The sequence below is a fragment of the Lepidochelys kempii genome, chromosome 10 (assembly GCF_965140265.1).
Source record: "Lepidochelys kempii isolate rLepKem1 chromosome 10, rLepKem1.hap2, whole genome shotgun sequence".
Lineage (NCBI taxonomy): Eukaryota > Metazoa > Chordata > Testudines > Cheloniidae > Lepidochelys > Lepidochelys kempii.
The window spans coordinates 46,537,196-46,555,126 of NC_133265.1; the positions used below are offsets into that span (position 1 = coordinate 46,537,196).

General features: G+C 44.8%; 1 long non-coding RNA gene and 1 other non-coding gene across 2 annotated transcripts; one reads left to right on the forward strand and one right to left on the reverse strand.

Annotated features, from left to right (window-relative positions):
* Positions 1-3,420: 3,420 nt before the first annotated feature.
* On the reverse strand, positions 3,421-14,320 carry LOC140917913 (uncharacterized). Its single transcript, XR_012161037.1, has 3 exons — positions 14,168-14,320; positions 4,714-4,954; positions 3,421-3,632 (listed from the first exon to the last, which is right to left on the reverse strand). It is a non-coding gene; the product is annotated as an uncharacterized lncRNA (long non-coding RNA).
* Positions 14,321-14,668: 348 nt separating this feature from the next.
* Positions 14,669-14,740, forward strand: TRNAH-GUG (transfer RNA histidin (anticodon GUG)). Its single transcript has one exon. It is a non-coding gene; the product is annotated as a tRNA-His (tRNA).
* Positions 14,741-17,931: the final 3,191 nt, after the last annotated feature.

A 17,931-nucleotide genomic window follows, 5' to 3' on the forward strand; every position in this document is an offset into this window, starting at 1 on the left:
AGCTTCTTTTTCCAATAACTTCTTTTCTTAACTTCTTTCTCTAGCTGGGCCATCTTTTCCAGCAATCGAATGTCTGCTAGTTTCTGTTCATGCTCCAGTTGCAATTTATTTGCTACCTTTTGCATTTTAATTTCTTCTGCAGCTTCTGTAGTATCAGGTAAGGACTGTGCTCCTGCCTTCTGATCACTGGCCATTAACAGATCTCTCAGTTCTTGATTTGTAGCTTTCTTTCTAAAACTTATCCCCTTTTCTGAACACAAATCTTCCAGGGGTTTTTCGTCAAGGCCCTCATATGCTCTTTGCTCACCCATGGCAACTGCTCTTTAACCAACCAAGCTCTCAATACCAAAATTTACATTTGGATCATGTGGGGTTCTGACCGAAAGCTTAACTGACCTGGTTCTATGGATCCTAGCACGACTACGCCATTGTAATGATGCTGGTTCTGGCGGGACCTAACTGAGAGTGCCAATTCAGGACCAATTGCTTAAAGCTGGGCAGTTACAGCCCAAGGCTGGGGTTTCTGTGCACCCCAAGGCAAACCAAACCAGCCAAACAGAGAAGACTTTGGTTTTACCCCACTGGCTAACCATAAGTCATACAAGCAATTCCCTTAGACACTCCAGTTTCTCAGTATCACCACCAGTGCCACTCGTTATGGGGACAAATGGTTACGAAAACCAATACCCCAGTAAAAGAAAAAAGGTTCTCTCAATCCCAAAGGACCAAGCCTCCAATCCAGGTCAATATACGAATCAGATCTTACCCACAAATCAAGCTGTTGCCAATCCTTTGGAATCTAAAATCTAAAGGTTTCAGAGTAACAGCCGTGTTAGTCTGTATTCGCAAAAAGAAAAGGAGTACTTGTGGCACCTTAGAGACTAACCAATTTATTAGAGCATAAGCTTTCGTGAGCTACAGCTCACTTCCTCAGATGCATATCGTGGAAACTGCAGCAGGCTTTATATATACACAGAGAATATGAAACAATACCTCCTCCCACCCCACTGTCCTGCTGGTAATAGCTTATCTAAAGTGATCATCAGGTGGGCCATTTCCAGCACAAATCCAGGTTTGTCATGGAAATGGCCCACCTGATGATCACTTTAGATAAGCTATTACCAGCAGGACAGTGGGGTGGGAGGAGGTATTGTTTCATATTCTCTGTGTATATATAAAGCCTGCTGCAGTTTCCACGATATGCATCTGAGGAAGTGAGCTGTAGCTCACGAAAGCTTATGCTCTAATAAATTGGTTAGTCTCTAAGGTGCCACAAGTACTCCTTTTCTTTTTGTAAAATCTAAAGGTTTATTCAAAAGGAAAAACATATAGATGAGAGCTAGAATTGGTTAAATGGAATCAATTACATAGAGTAATGGCAAAGTTCTTGGTTCAGGCTTGTTGTAGTGATGAAATAAACTGCAGATTCAAATCAAGTCTCTGGAGTACATCCACAGCTGGGATGGGTCATTCAGTTCTTTGTTTAGAGCTTCAGTTTGTTTCAAAGCCCCTCCAGAGGTATGAAGCAGGATTGAAGACAAGATGGAGATGAGGTAGCTGCCTTTTATAGTCTCTTCCAGGTGTAAGAACACCTCTTTGTTCTTACTGTGGAAAATTACCACAAAATTGAGTTTGGAGTCACATGGGCAAGTCACATGTCCATGCATAACTTAGTTCTTTACGGGTGGTAGCCATTGCCCATATGCTATCTTGAACATCCCTAGGAAGACTTCTTATGTGGATTGGAGTGTCTCAAGGTCTATTGTCAGTTAAGTATTTCTTGACTGGGCACTTAACTTGCAAATTCCTTTCTCAAAAAGCTGACCAAATGCTTTACTAAAAGGCTACTTCAAAATTAAAAACATTGATATACAAGTACATAGCCAATAGTCATAACTTCAACTACAAAAATCATGCATGCATACAGATAGCATAATGATAATCAGCACACCATAATCTTTCCATAGACACCTTACACGACAACCATTGTACAATATTTGCTGCAAATATATAACAGTGGTTGCAACAGTGATCTATACGGTTACAGATTGTCAATAACGTCACACCACCCCCAAACGGACGGCCTGATAGAGCGCTTTAACTGAACCTGGCCTGCTGGCAAGGACTGTACAAGGTGATCCAGTGTGTGGGGCAGGTCAACTATGAAATCAAGCAACTGGACAAGGTAAGGTATGACAGATCTACCCTGTGAACCTGCTAAACCGTGGAAAGCCCAGGAAGGTTTTCTAATAGCACCCTACCCACCAGAGCCCAAACTAGGCCCGCATCCGGGGAGGCCTCAAACCCCAGGGTAGTCAAGCCTGGGGACAATCTTACCCCTGAGCAGAGAGGTCAGGCCCAAGAACTGATCACTGCCTTCTCTTCCATTTTCTCAACCCGACCAGGATGGACTCACCTGATAATTCATCATATTCAGACGAAACCGGGCGTTAAGGTCAGAGAAAACCCCCAGCCCCTTCCCCAGAAGCTTAGAGAGACCATGAAAGAGGCACTCTGCTCGATGCTCGCATTAGGGGTGATTGAGGAGTCATTTAGTGACTGGAAAAGCCCCGTGGTACTGGTCCCTAAGCCCAATGGAAGCACCCGCTTTTGCATAGACTTCCGCCAGGTCAATGCAGTATCGAAGTTCAATGCCTACCCGATGCCTCGGGTTGATGAACTGCTCGACTGGCTGGGAAAGGCAGAATATATCACCACTTTAGACTTAATGAAGGGCTAGTGGCAGATCCCCCTCACACCTGAGTCCAGGGAAAAAAATGCTTTCTCCAACCCTGTGATAAATGAAGGGCGGGAGCAGGTTGCTTCCTTTTATGGACCCAGCCAGCCAATTAGCTATAAAATCCCGCTTAGTAGCTATTTTCTATTTGCTTTACCTGTAAAGGGTTAAAAGTCACTGTGATGCATAGGAAAAAGGAAGTGAGTGGGCACCTGGCCAAAAGAGCCAATGGGAAGGCTAGAACTTTTTAAAATTGAAACAAGACTCCCCTTTTGTCTGTCTGTGATTGGTCTCCCGGAGCGAGGGGATAGGGCAGAACTATGCTGTTACCGGCACAAAATTCTCTGTCATTTGCACACTCTAGGGCACCCAACTTTACCCTAAATTTGTTGCCCACACACTCTAGGACATCCCACCTCTACCTAGTTCCTTGGGCTCAAGGCATAACCTGGTTGATTTAGGTACCCCCACCCTTTCCCAGTTCCGAGGGATCCAGGCAAAAGGCACCTAACTTTACCCCTCCGTGGGCTCCGGGCTCTACTCCTCCAGGCTCCGGGTAAACACCGATTCCCTGTGGACTCAGAGCTTAATCTTTTGTGGGTTTACAGGGTCTTTTACCAGTAAAAGAGCCTTACACAGTAATATCCTACTTAACCTCTATTTATTAACAATTACCAAAAAAAAAAAAAAAAAAAGAATGCACACATAATGCATACAATGCTCACCACTCCCAGTCCCAATAAGACTGAGGAACTTTTCCCTGCTGGCCAATCAGGATCAGGTCATCTGGGGGAATCCAGTTTCTGCACGGTGTGATTGGCAGAGTGTGAGGTCTGGCAGCTCTGATCCTGGGGCTGTGTCCTGGAGTTGGTTCCCAAGAAATTCCTTTTGGACCCTAGTTTATATAGTGAAACTTGAGTCCTACATAACCAATCATTTTACTAAATTTTACTAACCAATCCTAACATATTGCAATAAAATTCTCTAACCAATCATACCCCACTACCTTAATTAATTTACACCTAGCAAAATTAATTAAGTAAGACAGAAACAATCAAAGAACCAGAGATCATACAGAGAAACAATAAAGAAGTGGGGACCATAAAAACAAAACAATAAAGAAATGAGAATTTCACAATCACAACTACTGCTAAGTGGTTTCTTGCCATACTGAATGCTGTCAAACTAAGTGTTCTTTAACCATCTTAAGATCAGTTTCTTTATCTGGTGATAGTGGGTGCTATTAGGTCAGGATCTCCTTCTTAACAGCCCGATGTTACATTGTTTTAATGTAATTTAAACAGAAAGTGAGGATGTGTCTTTCTGCTTCTTGGCTAATGGCTGCTGCTCTCCTAAAATGGCTGCAGACAAAGGCCTTAGGCCTTACAATATGGCTACAGAAAAAGGCCTTATCCTTACAATGTTGGCTACGTACTCCAGATGCGCTCCAGCCTGGAGTAGACAGGAGGTGTTGGATCTCCTGGGCCTGTGGGGAGAAGAGGCTGTGCAGGCACAGTGCCGAACCAGCCACGGAAACAGTGACACCTACGAGCACGTTGCTTGGGGGATGCAGGAGAAGGGGTAGGACAGGGACCAGCAGCAGCGCCACGTAAAAGCCAAGGAGCTGTGACAGGCACACCAGGTCAGGGAGGCTGACGATCTGTTGCCGAGCTGCAGACCTGCTGCTTTTACAAAGAGCTGCATGCCCAACTGGATGGAAACCCAGTCACCACCCTTCACAACACCGTGGATACCTCCAAGGAGCCTGAGTCCCAGGCCCATGCCATGAACAGTGAGGAGGAAAAGGTGGTGGATGAGGAAGAGCTGGAGGAAGAGTATGGGAGAAGGCAACCAGGGGATCCAGCTGCACAGTGAGCCAGGACCTGTTTTTGACTCCACCGCCGTCTAGCCAGTCCAACATGGGCAAGCATGGAGGGTTAGGCGCAGGGGCTATGCAGAGCCATTTGTTTATGTACCCAGGGATGTCCCTTGAATCCTCCTGAGATCTCAGTGAAACTTTCATGGAGGTCCTCTGCAATCCTCTTCTGAAGGATTCTAGGAATGGCAGCCTTATTGCTTCCTCCACAGTAGGACATTTTCCCACGCCGCTCAGCGATAACTTCATCGGGCACCATTGAAGTATACAGGCTAGCAGCATACAAGCCCGGGTGGCTTCGGGATGTCAGCAGCAGCTGGTCTCACTCTGCCTCTGTTACCCTGAGGAGTGAGATATCAGCTAAAATCACCCTGGCCTGTGGAAAATGCTGCCAGTATTCAGTGCAATTCCTCTGCACTACTAGAATCATGCGTCCGAGCAAATCCTGTTGGATCATATTAAAGAAGTTCTGTATTAAAATCACAAATGAGTTTGATTCCCCAGAGTTTCAATTCCAGGGTATTACTAATTAAGAGGTCTCTTGGTTTTTGGTACTGTTTCTCTCCCTCTATGTGTGAAACTTGCAAGCTGCTAATTGTGTTAGTACATTCTAAGACAGAGTCTGTTCTCAAAGCAATTCACAAGAGAGAGAGACTCAAAGCAATACTCTAACAACAGAAACAGCACCCAGAGACTCCCCGCCCTTTTGTTGTATTAACCATTGTGATTAAAATAGAGATAGAGGATGTATGTGGATGGATGCTTGGTGTGGATAATAACTGAATGATCAGGGAGGTGCCAGCCTAAGAATCCAGTGTCCATCGGCTGAAGAAGGTGTCAAGTGGAAATAACCAGAGGACCCCACCCGGAGGGCAGACTGGAATCTACCCAACAGCCTCAAGAATGGGAGAACCAAAGAACAAGATAACATCTTGGAGCCGTCAGGAATGTGCTATCTGCTGATTGATTCAGCAACAGCATGATGAAGCAATTCCCATAGACTGGCATAGGAAGAAATTCCTATAAAAATAGACTCTAAAAAGTGAGAATTTTGGGGGTCTGATTCTGCAAACCAACTTCCAGGAGCATCAGATGAGCATCTGACAAGGCCCTGCTCCCTCCTCATGTCCAGGCCACCTGGCCAGTGACTTGGCATGAGCAACTCTAAGGCTGGTAACTATGATAACAACCTTGCAGAACCTGTGTGTGTGTGTGTGTATGTTTGTATGAATGAATGAATGTGAGAATAAATTTGAGATTGAATGGAATGTTATAACTATAACTAACTGCTTACTATGATTCTTTCTGTATTCACAATAAATGTGGTATTTTGCCCTTTTCCCTTTAATAAGATCCTGCTGGTTTTTATTTTATTGGTACAACATTTTGGTGGAGAATTGCGAAAGGGGGAATATTGGTAAAAAACCTCAGTTATTGTAAATATTGGTGTGCACACCACCAGCTCTAGTGAGCTAGGCATTTCTATTAGCTTAACCAGACCTGCTGGCCTCCGAGAAGGTAGCAGGGGACCTGCTGGCCTCCGAGAAGGTAGCAGGAAAAACAGATTAAACCAGACCTGCTGGCCTCCGAGAAGGTAGCAGGAGACCTGCTGGCCTCCGAGAAGGTAGTAGGGAAAACAAATTAAACCAGACCTGCTGGCCTCCGAGAAGGTAGCAGGAAAAACAGATTAAACCAGACCTGCTGGCCTCCGAGAAGGTAGTAGGGAAAACAGATTAAACCAGACCTGCTGGCCTCCGAGAAGGTAGCAGGGGACCTGCTGGCCTCCGAGAAGGTAGCAGGAAAAACAGATTAAACCAGACCTGCTGGCCTCCGAGAAGGTAGCAGGGGACCTGCTGGCCTCCGAGAAGGTAGTAGGGAAAACAGATTAAACCAGACCTGCTGGCCTCCGAGAAGGTAGCAGGGAAGAACAGGTTAACCGGACCTGCTGGCCTCCGAGAAGGTAGCAGGGAGAAACAGGTTAACCGGACCTGCTGGCCTCCGAGAAGGTAGCAGGGGAAAAACGCATAGATTAAGCTATGATTTCAGAATCTAGGCTGTGTCACTTGCTAAGTAATACCAGCAGTGACAAAGAGATTGAAATATCCATGTTAAGATGTTTAAAAGAAAACAGGGTAAGCGAGTACCAGAGGGAGGAATGGAGTCAGAAGGAACTCCAACCTCACCTTTTGTTAAAGAAATTACACCTTTTAAACAAATCCTTCAAAAATTTGGGCACAGTCCTTGGACTAAACAAGCCCTAGCTGATGTCTGCACTATTTCGGACCTAGAGGATAGATTGGCTCAGTATATCCTCATATACAAACCTTCTAGTGCTGCCAAAAGAGATGCAGCAGCAATTTGGTTGTTGTGGGAGGCATGTAAGGATTCTTCTCTCCGCTTGTCTTCATGTAAAGAGGAAAAGGCACAAATGGAAAAGGGAGCAGACAATTGGAAGGTGCTGGCTACAAATATCCAAAGCCAGCTGAAAATAGTGAAAGAGGCACTCCAGGAATACAAAAAGAGTGAAAAAGTTAACTCTGCAGAGGCTGGAGGGAGGCAGGTAAAGGGGGAGAAGGTCCTATGTACGGCACCCCCAGGCATAATTACAAAGAGAAAAGAGAGTTAAAAAAAAAAAAAAAAGTTAACTCTGCAGAGGCTGGAGGGAATTAAGCAGTTAAACTTTGTATTTCACCCAAACAACTTTTAACCGAAAATGTTAAAAAGGAAAAGTGTTAGAGCATTCTTGGTTTCTTTGCAGCCATTCTGAAAGAAAAATGGGCCCTTTTCCAAAGGAATGTCTGTAAATTAGCCAGGCAAAAATAAACTATCTGATTAAAATCATTTGACTGGACAATTTAGTCAAATTTGCTAAAAGAACATAAGAGGGTTCTATTGGAACTTAACTGCCTCAAATGTATAAAGGGAATGTAAGATGTAAAAAACAGAGCAGTGTGGAAGGGATGTTAAGGAAAAGAAAATGTGTATGTATCTGTCTGTGTGTGTGTAAATATGTAAAGTTCTAAGGACCAGTTAGTTTTGTTTTTGTTAATGCCACTAAAAATCCATTTGACTCTTTAATTCAAAGTTGCAAAACTGACAGACCTTTTTGCTAGACACAGGTAATTAGTGTTGTTTGGCTTTGGGATTTGGCATTTAACCCTTAAAAGGTAACTCAATGCTTTACAAAATTTAAAATGTTTTTAAGTTGTGGCTGCAGCAGGGCAGTCAAAATCAGGAGAATATAAAAAAAAAAAAATTGGGATTCTTTTTGTTTGTTTGTTTTTTGTTTGTTTGTTTTTGTAACAAAACAGCAGATGAGAGCCTCTCTGAAGCAACAGCAGGGGTGAGGTGCACAAAACAAAAAGAAGCAATGTTAGAAACACTGAGTCTTAAAATGGCTCTGAGTAATCAGACTGTCACTTTGATAAAGGTACATGAAAACTCTGTAAGCAAAAAAAGAAATAGTGACACCTTATGTAAAAATGGATCTGGATAATGTTATAGAAATTAAACTATGGAAGGAATGTGCATTTGCCCCAGAACATGTGCAGGGTATATTGTAGAAGGGGCAAAAGAAATGCAAACATACCATGCTACTTAATTAAAATGCTATTAGGGCTCCAAAGGGAGCCACAATAGGTTGGGTTTTCTTTTTCAGATTGCTGTGTGTTTTGGAAGCAGAAGTTAAAAGTAATCAAAACTCTGGTGAAAGTTGATTGTGTCCCTTTTAAGATAGAGTCTCTGAGCTGCTGATGGCTTTAAATCCAAAAGCAGGAAGTTTCTGTGAAAATGCAAATTACCTAAATGATAAAGGAAGGAAAGAACTAGCAGCACAAAGGAGCTGCAGATAAAGGACATACCTAGTCAGCAAACAAATTGTCTAAATAAAAGGCATGGGATAACAAGATAATTTTAATAAATTTAATGATAATAAGTATCCCTGTAACAACATATAGTGTGTATGATTTTTGGAAAAATCCTTTAAGGTCGTATGGTAATGATGCTTCTCAGTTATTACCTGTAAATAAAACTTAAAGCTTAACACAGCAGGAAAAACATTATAAACTTGGTCTGCTGTATAAGAAGGAAAACTCAGGGATTTAATGACTAAACAGTGGGATAATTTCCCCATAACCCTTAAAAGATAAAAGCCTTTGAAACCTGGCCTGCCTATAGAACAAAAACAGGAAAATATGGGGGCAATTTCTCTGTTTTGCCTGCAATCAGCAAGGGTATTTGTAAAAGAAATATTTTAAGCAATAATCTGCCACCCCAAAAGGGGTAGAAACATGTTCTTTTTGTCTTTCAGAAAATCAGGAAAAGCTGCCAGCTGAAAAGCAACCCAATACCATGAATCTACTGTCACAATAGAAATTGTGTTCTGTGTTCTATGTTTTGTCTTGTGTTTTGTGTTGTTGCTAGCACTGTTGTGTGTTAAAAAAAAAATACTGAAGACCTGTAGGAACTTAAAAATAAATTAAGCTTTCTGTCCCAGCTACAGGACAGCCTGATACAAAAACAAGTACATGCCAATGTAGACTTGGTCCAAACTGGTCTGGGTAACCTAAAAGACCAATGGAATCTTTAGTAATGGCTTAATACTACCACATGGCTTATCCATAAGAAAAAAAAAATATTAGAAATAGGAAACTACACAGCCATAGCTATGGGATGCACTGAAATGCAGATACTTGCACTAGCTACTTTGGAACACAAAATGTTCTGGGTCATACTGGGAAATATTAAGGGTTTGATGCATTTGTTAAAAAAGAAAGAGATCATTGTTTGACACTTATCAATATGAATGGATGCAATATGTTTCCAGTATTGTAAACCAGACTTGTTAATGGGAGAAATTGTTGTCAAAATTGCACACCAACAGTCCCTGGAGGCAAAGGTATTGAAGGTTAACCCACTCCCCATATTACACATGGGATCCTTTTGGCTACCCTGGACCTTGAGCCAGTGGGCTGGGGAGGGAGGGAAGCTATTGGACACTAGAGGTTGTACCGAATGGACTCCTCAAAAGTGGGTGTGCCTCACCTTGCCTGTTTCCCCAGAACCTTGTAGTAAAGATACATCACTAGGATCATGTATGTGGCATGAATTGGAATCACAAACTCAAATTGCCTCACAGTACTTTCTCTTGAATAGGCTACATAGAAAGTGACACTGACGATTATAAATCTTAGTGTCAAAAGGGGGATTATGTTGGATCATATTAAAGAAGTTCTGTATTAAAATCACAAATGAGTTTGATTCCCCAGAGTTTCAATTCCAGGGTATTACTAATTAAGAGGTCTCTTGGTTTTTGGTACTGTTTCTCTCCCTCTATGTGTGAAACTTGCAAGCTGCTAATTGTGTTAGTACATTCTAAGACAGAGTCTGTTCTCAAAGCAATTCACAAGAGAGAGAGACTCAAAGCAATACTCTAACAACAGAAACAGCACCCAGAGACTCCCCGCCCTTTTGTTGTATTAACCATTGTGATTAAAATAGAGATAGAGGATGTATGTGGATGGATGCTTGGTGTGGATAATAACTGAATGATCAGGGAGGTGCCAGCCTAAGAATCCAGTGTCCATCGGCTGAAGAAGGTGTCAAGTGGAAATAACCAGAGGACCCCACCCGGAGGGCAGACTGGAATCTACCCAACAGCCTCAAGAATGGGAGAACCAAAGAACAAGATAACATCTTGGAGCCGTCAGGAATGTGCTATCTGCTGATTGATTCAGCAACAGCATGATGAAGCAATTCCCATAGACTGGCATAGGAAGAAATTCCTATAAAAATAGACTCTAAAAAGTGAGAATTTTGGGGGTCTGATTCTGCAAACCAACTTCCAGGAGCATCAGATGAGCATCTGACAAGGCCCTGCTCCCTCCTCATGTCCAGGCCACCTGGCCAGTGACTTGGCATGAGCAACTCTAAGGCTGGTAACTATGATAACAACCTTGCAGAACCTGTGTGTGTGTGTGTGTATGTTTGTATGAATGAATGAATGTGAGAATAAATTTGAGATTGAATGGAATGTTATAACTATAACTAACTGCTTACTATGATTCTTTCTGTATTCACAATAAATGTGGTATTTTGCCCTTTTCCCTTTAATAAGATCCTGCTGGTTTTTATTTTATTGGTACAACAATCCCACCACATTTCCCCAACCCCTGGCTGGCCATACTCACTGTGGCTGGTGCTATGCCAGGTGCATGCACAAGCCAGCCCAAGCAAACATAAGAACGTAGTGCTTACAACTTTTGGGGACCAAGGGGAGTGAGGTCTGCATCTTAAGTTTTGCTTTTTGTAGTGAATACACTGACAAAGGTACCTCCGTGTGTTGTATCTGCAGCTGCTGCCCTTGCGGCCTTCAGGGTCACGCCCTCCACACCCATAGAACACCGGAGCCAGAGAATGAGGAGAAAGAAGAGGACGCGCGCTGACATGCAGGGTCGTCCTTACCCATACGCAAAGTACGCAGCTGCGTAGGGCAACAGTGCCCTGCACATCTGCTCCAGCCCCTGCCCCACCTCTTCCCAAGGGCCTCGGCCCTGCTCCACCTCTTCCCAACCCTGCTACGTCCCAGCCCTGCTCCCACTCCACCCCTTCCCCAAAGCCACTGTCCCGCCTCTTCCCGCCCCTGAGGATTGTAGCAGGGCCAGGCCTGCACTCACCAGCAGCGGGAAGTGCCACGACCCGGTTCCAGCTGTGCTGCCAGTGAGTGCTGGGGGGCAGTTCCCCTCTGCCCCCAAAGCAGCCCCGCTCCCCCCCCGTGCAGAGGCCTGGGGCCCCACAGTACCCCACCCCACTGCGGGCCCCACAGGGGAGCTGCGTAGGGCCCCAGAATAGCTAAGGACGGCCCTGCTGGCATGTGGCCGGAGATCCTGCAAGCCAGTGCTGTATCGGACTGTGAGCACAGGGCCTGGAGGATGAACACTGCAGGCCACCTGGAGAAGGAAAGGGAGGAGAGGAGAGAGGCCCAGGAGTCCCAGCCAGAAAAGGAGAGGGAGATGCACCAAGACATAGTGGGGCTTCTCAGGCAGCCAACACAGATGCTACAGACACTAGTGACACAGGTTCAACCATCCCATGGTCGCCTCCCTCTGAAGTTCACTGAGAACTCGATATTGAGACCTTCCTATACCCCCCTCAACTTTCCACGTGGCATCAGGAGTCGCTGCACTATCCCTCCCACTGCTCCCCGGGGACATTAAAGACAATTACAGCTTCACATACGCTGACCTGTGAAAGCCACAGTTGGTGTGTATAGCTGACAAGGACATGAATGTTCTTTCCCCTTCATAAGTTCTGGGCAAAGACTAGGGACCCAACAGTTATTATATTGTAAAATCTCATGATTTTTTAATGTCAGACTCCGATATTTGAACATTTCAGCTTGTCAGTACTGAAATTTCATTGTAATGGTAATGCTGTTAGGCCATGATGCACTTTCTGTGCTTGTCAATCTGTATTTCCATCCAATTTGATTTGTGCTTTGAAAAATGGTTTGTAATTAACTTGCCATTGCATTGATTTTAACGTTTCCACCAGAGTCATATTCGCTTGTTCTGTGTGAGAAAGTTACAAATGAGAGGTCTTTGGAGTAAAACGTGAAAATAACCTGTCCAGCTCCTTCCTGACAGACCTTCTTCTGACAAAAATGCCAAAGAAATTCAGGAACACTAACCAAAGCATAAAAAATCTGCAGAGGGATGAGGGGGGAGAAGGAGAATAAGAAATAGAGAGAAGGTCATGAATGATCTCCTGTTATAGTTAAAAGGAGTAATTTTCAGAAAGTTGTGAGCAACTGAAAATTTGGCATTAAAATAAAAATCCTGATCTAATCTTAACTCTGGTAGGAAACACTGAAGCTAGTTACATGATAGCTAATACTCAGGGGGGAAACATTCTGCACAGTGTCCAGTGGATGCACAAGCAGGATGCAATCTTCTATAGGTATTTCCATTTTTACAACTCAAAGACACAAAAAGGCCACAGGGTGGCAGCAGAGAGTGATGAATAAGATAGCAAAGTCAGTGCAATTCTTCCTGTTAGCTATTTCCATTTTGAATAATAAAATGCAAACAGGAATCAGCACCATGGTGTGGCTGGAATGGCTGCAGGTCAGAGTGGTGCCAAAAACGCATGGCTGGCAGAAGCGACATACAGAGAGGGCATGGTGGGGGGATGGTCAAGCGTCCCACAGATTGGCCTGCTTGGTGCGGGGACGAAAGGAGGCACTGTCAAGATTGTTCTGAATTCTAATCCTGTCCTCCAAAGTGCTTGCAACACCTCCCACCTTAGTGTCATCTGTAAATTTTGTAAGTATACTCTCCACTCCATTACCCAAGTCATTAATGAAAATATTGAATAGTACCAGACCCAGGACTGACCCCAGGAGATCCCACTAGATACTCTCTCCCCGTTGGACAGTGAATCATTGATAACTACTCTGAGTACGATCTTTCAGCCAGTTGTGTACCCATCCTGTAGTAATTTCATCTAGACTGCATTTCACAAGTTTCCTTATGAGACTGTTATGTGGGGCCATGTCAAAAGCATTACTAAAATCAAGATATATAATGTCTACAGCTTTCCTATTATCCACTAGGCCAATAACGCTGTCAAAGAATGAAATTGGGTTGGTTTGGCATGGTTTCTTCTTGATAAATCCATGCTGGCTATTCCTTATAACCCTATTATCCTCTAGGTGTGTACAAATTGATTAATAATTTGTTCCAGTATCTTTCCAGGTTTTGAAGTTAGGCTGACTGGTTTACAATTTCCCAGATCTTCTTTGTATATATCTACACTGTAATTAGACACCCACAGCTGGCCCTCGCCAGCTGACTTGGGCTCAGGCTAAGGGGCCATTTAACTGTGGTATAGGCGTTCGGGTTTGGGCTGCAGCCCAAGCTCTGGGACTCTCCCAGCTTGCAGAGTCCTAGTGCCTGGGCTCCACCTAAAGCCCGAATATCTACACTGCAATTAAACAGCCCCTTATCCTAAGCCCCAAGAGCCCAAATCAGCTGGCATGGACCAGCTGGAGGCTTTTAATTGCAGAGTAGACATACCCTTAGTCCCCCATTTTAAGTACAGGTACTACGTTTGCCCTTCTCAAGTCCTTTGGGACCTCACTTGTCCTCCACAAGTTCTCAAAGATAATCACTGATAGTTCAGAGATTGCTTTCTTTATCCTGGATGGCTCACCTCTATCCCAGTTTAGAGATAGTCACATAATGACTTTGGTAGGATAAAGGAGCAGGCTACAGACTGAAAGGACCCTGCGGGTTTGTGCCTTTATCAGCTTCTCAGTGCAGGGACCATCTGTGCTGCGTACAATGCCTAGCACAATGGGTTTCCAATCTTAACTGAGTGCCTACCTACTACTGAGATCCAAAAATAAATACCAAAAGATATTCTGCAGCATACAGTTGAGCACAGGGTTTTCCTAATTCACATGTACTGGTCCGCGTGCTTTTTTAAGACTTAAAGCCAAGCAAATACATTCTTAGATGAGCAGCCATACTACTGCCAAAAATGTGTCCATTTACCCAAATAAATTAACTTTCCGCTGTAGCCACCGGCCCCGCCCCGCGGCTTGGATCCTCGGAGCGGCCCAGGCCGCTCCGCGCGCGAGGGAAGCGGTGCCAGGCGGGACAGCGAAGGCCGCAGTCGACCAAACCGGCCCCCCATGGCCGCGACCCCAGCGCAGGCGCAGGAAGGGCTGCCGGCCACACCGCCCACCATAGCCCCGCCCTTCCCGTTGAGAGGAGGCTGCGCGCGCCTGACTACAGGGAACACGCACCAGCTGCTCACGCCTCATGACGCTTCCGGCTCGCCCCGCCTCCCTCTCCCAAATCCATTGGCTTTGCGCTCCGCCACCTAGAGCTCGCGCCCTTCCCATTGGGGGCCGCATGCGCAGTGGCTGTTCTGGAGGCGGTTCTTAGAAAGAGCAAGACAGAACAATTTGACCGGCCTCGCCCTTGTGACGTCATCAGCGCCGCTCTGAAGGGAGCGGGCGCCAGACGCTTGCTATAGGGCCCCAGTAGCTCGCCGTGATCGTATAGTGGTTAGTACTCTGCGTTGTGGCCGCAGCAACCTCGGTTCGAATCCGAGTCACGGCATCGCTTTGACAGCGATATCACGGCATGTGGGCGCGGATAGCTTTTTACTGGGCGGGTTGCAGACCAGGCAGCGCCAGCGTCTTAGTGGGGGCACCCAAGCACAGCCAGCCTGTTACTGGGTTGGGGGGCACCCAGGCACCGCCAGCCTGATATGGTGTTGGAGACACCGGGACACAGCCATGATGATGGGGGCGCTAAGGCAGGGCCAGACTGTTACCAGGGCAGGGGGAACCTAGGCAGGGCCATCCTTTCCCCTCCGGGTTCAGCTTTTTAGCTCTCTGTGAGTGTGGGAACCAAAGACTAATTAGGAGGAGCTGGTCACGCTTTTAGGTGAGTGGCTGGTACCTAGCCACCTCCTTAAAGGCCTTGGACCCATGTTGCTTATCAAAAGAAATGTAACTTATAACTTTTATTAAAACACTTAAAACCAAGAAAACATTTTGTAACCCCCCAGACACCCCTGGGCAGAGGGCACAGGGGGTGCACAGGGATTAACAGCGATTCCCCTGGATCGGATATCTGCATAACAGTTCACAGAAGGAGGGCATGTGAGGTCACTACCAAGAGCCAGGCACACAGTTGGTTCGTCTCTGTTGGCTTCAGTCTCAAGTTCAACTAGATTTAGAGTTCATAGGAACACATGAGAGCATAGGCAAATAACACATACAGTTACAAGAGCATCTATCTTTTAGTAATTTTATTAAAGTTACTGACAAAGCTATACATGTCATAGCGTATACAATTCCTATAGATACGTATAATGAACTGGTTATACCTACAGGCCTACTCACATCCTCCTAGTTGGTGTTAGAGTCTGCTGGCCCTCTCATGGATTGACCATCAATATGGGAGTGGTTCCTGATGGAGTTTTGCCTGCTCTGGCCCCCCCTTTTTATACTCAAGTATCAGAGGGGTAGCCATGTTAGTTTGTATCCACAAAAACAACAAGGAGTTCAGTGGCACCTTAAAGACTTGCAGATTTATTTGGGCATAAGCTTTCGTGGGTAAAAAAACATTTCTTTGGATGCATGGAGTGAAAATTACAGATACGAGCATAAATAGTGCCAGTATGTTAGTCTTTAAGGTGCCACCAGACTCCTTTTTATACTGTGAGTCTGTCTATACCTATATTCTGCACATGTACATGGAATTGTCAACCCTCTTTTTCCTATTGGTTTGTATCCCCTGGAAACTCAAGGGATCCCGAATTCTATAGGCGGGGTAGGTTTTGTCAACATTGGCGTACCACCTTTGTCTGTGTTAAGGCATGTGTTAGAGACAGTATTTGTTGTTACAGCATGTTATGATTTAATTTTAATCTTCCCAGCTATACTTTCACAATATTACCAATTGGTATCTCTTTCCCATCATCTTTCAGGTTATTTCTCAGTCACTGACTAGCACCATCATTTCTTGTCTCCAAGGCCTAAAATAGCTTAGCTAGAGTCTTGCAGGCCTTGACCTACAGGTTTTTGCATTTCAGCTTGTCTTACTCATGTCTACTACCTAGTTCCTCTAAATATTGATCAATCTTATACTTTTATAATCCTACAAATCAACTGTAATTAACATACAGTGAATATATGTAATATAACATATTGAATAATCATAACATCACACAATAAATGGATACTAAACTAAAATCATTGGCTACATATGTGTCTATACTGGAAATGGTGTTCTTAAGGTCTGGGAGTTAAGGCAGGTCACCAGGAGGTGACGTACCTCAGACATGTCCCTGTCAGGCAGAAGGTAACAGACGCTTATCGCTCTGGCTGGCCATGTGTGTATTGTCTGCCTCACAGTGGAAACCTGTTTGCATACTGAGTCAGATACCAGTCAAAAGACTGAGAAACCTACAAGAGAGAAAATCTACAGGAAAAAATCAGCAAGGGGGATGTCCTGTTTATGGATAAAGATAAAGGATGAAACACATGGGATCCTGCACTAAGGAGATAAGCTAACAGCATGTTTGTCTTATGAAAGGAAGGTCCCAGCCAGCCTGGCGGTCAAATGCTGCAAGGACTTTGGGTGAGCACTGCTCTGCAAGACATGAGCATAACTTGTTAATTAAGTCGAGGTTCTTCTGGAATGCAAGTTATGATTCTATTTTATATGTAATCATTTCTTTCCAATACTTCTATTTGCTATTACTTGAATCTTTGTAAAATAAACTTGTCCTTACTTTCACTATAAACCTATCCAAGTGCTTTGTGAAGCGGGGCGGTGAGCTGAGGTGGAACTGGTAAGCTGGGGCTCCCTGCTTTTTTGGAAGCAGTGATTCTGTGAATACTGCGAGTGTTCAGTGGACCAGGGGATGGACACTCCAGGGACATGCCTGGGGGGCTTGAGGATTGAGGTGTGCCTATCACTATACTCTAGAGAGAAAGAGCGAGGCCTAGAAAGGAGTGTTGTCCATGGCCAGAGCAGTTGGGGGGCTGACCCCCCCGGCAGGCACTGGCAAGGCTGCCTCATGCTAAAGCCAGGTGGTAGTGAGACGCCCCATAATTGGGTACCCCAGGAAGTGTTACACATATCACCAAAGCTCTGCTATTAATTCAAACTAAGAATATGCATATCAAATCAAAGTTACATTAACCAGATAGTCTCACTATCATCATGTTAGCTAAATCATCAAATTAATATTACAAATAATTAAACCGTATCAATTCTAAGAAAGAATCCAAGGTGGCTATCCATTCGGCTATAAATCCCAACTGAAGAATCTTACCAAAGTCAGGCAGATCTTCAGTGTGGTGCTGGTCAAATAGTTTAATACTGAAACCAAATTATCTAATGTCTAAACCACAACTTCAGGGCCAGTTAGAGCTTCCTTTTTTTACACTTCAGTTCTAGGGTGGTGGTGTGAAGAGGTGCCACACTGCCCGTGAGAGAGTTGAATTTGGCCAGCTGGGCCCAGTCAGCTAATTAAGCTGCAAACAGAGGACACTTAGGTTGTGTAGAGCAGTAGTTCCCAAACAGGAATCTGGGACCCATTGGAGGGCTGCGAGTAGGTTTTGGGGGTCCACCAAGCAGGGCTGGCATTAGTCTTGCTAGGACCCGGGGCAGAAAGATGAAGGTCCACTGAATGGGGCTGAAGCCCAGGACCCTGAGCCCCACCACGCGAGGCTGAAGCCGAAGCCTGAGTAACTTAGCTTTGCGAGGTCCCCTGTGGCATGGGGCCCTGGGCA